The sequence below is a fragment of the Salvelinus alpinus genome, chromosome 19, assembly GCF_045679555.1.
Source record: "Salvelinus alpinus chromosome 19, SLU_Salpinus.1, whole genome shotgun sequence".
Classification (NCBI taxonomy): domain Eukaryota; kingdom Metazoa; phylum Chordata; class Actinopteri; order Salmoniformes; family Salmonidae; genus Salvelinus; species Salvelinus alpinus.
The window spans coordinates 5,109,374-5,112,147 of record NC_092104.1 but is presented as its reverse complement, the minus strand read 5'-3'; the positions used below and the strand labels follow the sequence as shown (position 1 = coordinate 5,112,147).

General features: G+C 40.6%; 1 protein-coding gene across 5 annotated transcripts in view; it reads right to left on the bottom strand.

The window, feature by feature from the left end:
* Positions 1–486: 486 nt before the first annotated feature.
* The window catches only part of wdfy3 (WD repeat and FYVE domain containing 3), a 260,816-nt gene continuing 258,528 nt past the window's right edge, over positions 487–2,774 (bottom strand). For all 5 annotated transcript variants that reach the window (XM_071352080.1, XM_071352078.1, XM_071352076.1 and 2 more), the window contains one exon: positions 487–2,774. This exon is cut by the window's right edge and continues 3,223 nt beyond it. The gene's annotated coding sequence lies outside the window, so the exon portion shown is untranslated.

Here is a 2,774-nt window from a genome sequence, read left to right as displayed (position 1 = left end):
CCCTCAAACCAGGATATAGGATAAACCAGTGCTATATATTTTTTATTTAATTTAACATTTATTTAACTAGCGACGCTGGGCCAATTGTGCGCTGCACTATGGGACTCCCAATCACGGCTGGATGTGATACAGCCTGGATTCAAACCAGGGACTGCAGTGACACCTCTTGCACTGAGGAGGCAGTGCCTTAGACCGCTGTGCAACTCGGGAGCCCTTTATATTACATTCTAAAGTAAATATGGCTCTGGGATCAGCGTGTGTCAACATAACAGCAGCATTGGTTTATGTAACAGTATAACTTTACGTCGTCCCCTCGCCCCGACACGGGCGCGAACCAGGGACCCTCTGCACACATCAACAACGGTCGCCCACGAAGCATCGTTACCCATTGAAACGCTACTAGCGCGTACTCGCTAACTAGCTAGCCATTTCACATCCGTTACATTTACATACATACATTTCCAATAAAAGACACATACACACAGCTCTAATTGGTGGTAAACAGCAAATATTTAATGAAATTATACGTACCAGATCTATTGTATTATTGTTACAGTTTCTGTAAGGGTTATTGTACGGTTCTTCTCATTGTTGTACTGAACACATATATACAATGAACATTCAGCTATCATCACAGATTGCACACTAGATACTGTAGTAATGCAGTCTAATACAAGACCGACAAAATAATACATTATTTAAATTTGATCAGTTCTTATTTTTTCCCCCCATAAAGAATACAAAAAGGCCACCCAGAGTTGGGGGCACATCTCCAGCACTCCCATCGTAACTGTACACCGACCTATCGCTTCGGGGGTTAATCATGGCTTAAAAAAAACAACTCATAAGACTGACAAATGCGTTGAAAAAAAAAAATGAACGAAAACAAAACAAATTAACCAATAATAATGCAGTTAAAACATGTACAATGCAACTGGACACTAAGTCAGTTGTGTTAATCCACACAGGACACGTAACAACTTCCTGACATAAAAATAAAAAAAAACACAAAATGAAAGTTAATATTTGCATAAATACTTTATACAGTTCATTTCACTCTGGAGAAGAAATGCACCCCTTTCTTTAAAATGATAGCCTGACAACATAAAATTGCATTCGATAAAAAAATCATGATTCGTATTCCTCTCTAAACTTTTTTGTTATTGTTTTTGTACATGGTGAAGGTGGAAATAATGAACTCGGATGAATAATAACAATAAGCCATCTGGTTTATTTTGAAGTTGCTTAGTAACAGACATGTTATCAGCTGGCTGTTATGATACAGTACATACCTAGAGTGATTTACCAATCTTAATAAGAGTGCATATTACCACGGAGGGGGGGAAGTCGTCGCACTGTAATCGATCATTAACTACTCATTGACTGCACTTGTCTAACAGCTCTTTAAGTGTTTTACCTGTCAGAAGAGACTCTCCAAAAAAGTAAAATAAAAAATAAAGTGTAAAAATAGAAAGTGAAGTTCTAGTAAAGAAAGCAGCACTTCAATGCACTGTTGCCCACAGCATCATCAACATACAGAACACGACGAATGAACGAGGAGGGATAGAGATCGATGACGAATCATGACGACGACAAACTATGTTCGCATTTCACGGTCCCCACATATACATCGAGAACTATTTCTAACGTACGCCGCCACGTAGCTAGCTAACGACATCTAAAGAGTGAAATGTAACGAGCAAAATCGCTTTTCTTGTGACCGACAGAGTGGATTTCATGCTGCAATCAACTACAGAGATCGTCCTCAGTCAAATAGTGTATACAGTATATATATATATCGAGGTGATCCTTGTATCCACAAACGTTCCAGATACAACTGTACAACATACCTTGCTTTCATCTTAGTAGATGTAAAACACCTACAACATTTTAGATTATATCTCACTAACCCACACTACAGGATCTCATCTCTAGTTCTACTGCAGCTGTTCTATAGGTCTCTCTGGTTAACTGGGTCTCATCTCTAGTTCCACTGCAGCTGTTCTATAGGTCTCTCTGGTTAACTGGGTCTCATCTCTAGTTCTACTGCAGCTGTTCTATAGGTCTCTCTGGTTAACTGGGTCTCATCTCTAGTTCTACTGCAGCTGTTCTATAGGTCTCTCTGGTTAACTGGGTCTCATCTCTAGTTCTACTGCAGCTGTTCTATAGGTCTCTCTGGTTAACTGGGTCTCATCTCTAGTTCTACTGCAGCTGTTCTATAGGTCTCTCTGGTTAACTGGGTCTCATCTCTAGTTCTACTGCAGCTGTTCTATAGGTCTCTCTGGTTAACTGGGTCTCATCTCTAGTTCTACTGCAGCTGTTCTATAGGTCTCTCTGGTTAACTGAGTCTCATCTCTAGTTCCACTGCAGCTGTTCTATAGGTCTCTCTGGTTAACTGAGTCTCATCTCTAGTTCTACTGCAGCTGTTCTATAGGTCTCTCTGGTTAACTGGGTCTCATCTCTAGTTCTACTGCAGCTGTTCTATAGGTCTCTCTGGTTAACTGGGTCTCATCTCTAGTTCTACTGCAGCTGTTCTATAGGTCTCTCTGGTTAACTGGGTCTCATCTCTAGTTCTACTGCAGCTGTTCTATAGGTCTCTGGTTAACTGGGTCTCATCTCTAGTTCTACTGCAGCTGTTCTATAGGTCTCTCTGGTTAACTGGGTCTCATCTCTAGTTCTACTGCAGCTGTTCTATAGGTCTCTCTGGTTAACTGGGTCTCATCTCTAGTTCTACTGCAGCTGTTCTATAGGTCTCTCTGGTTAACTGGGTCTCA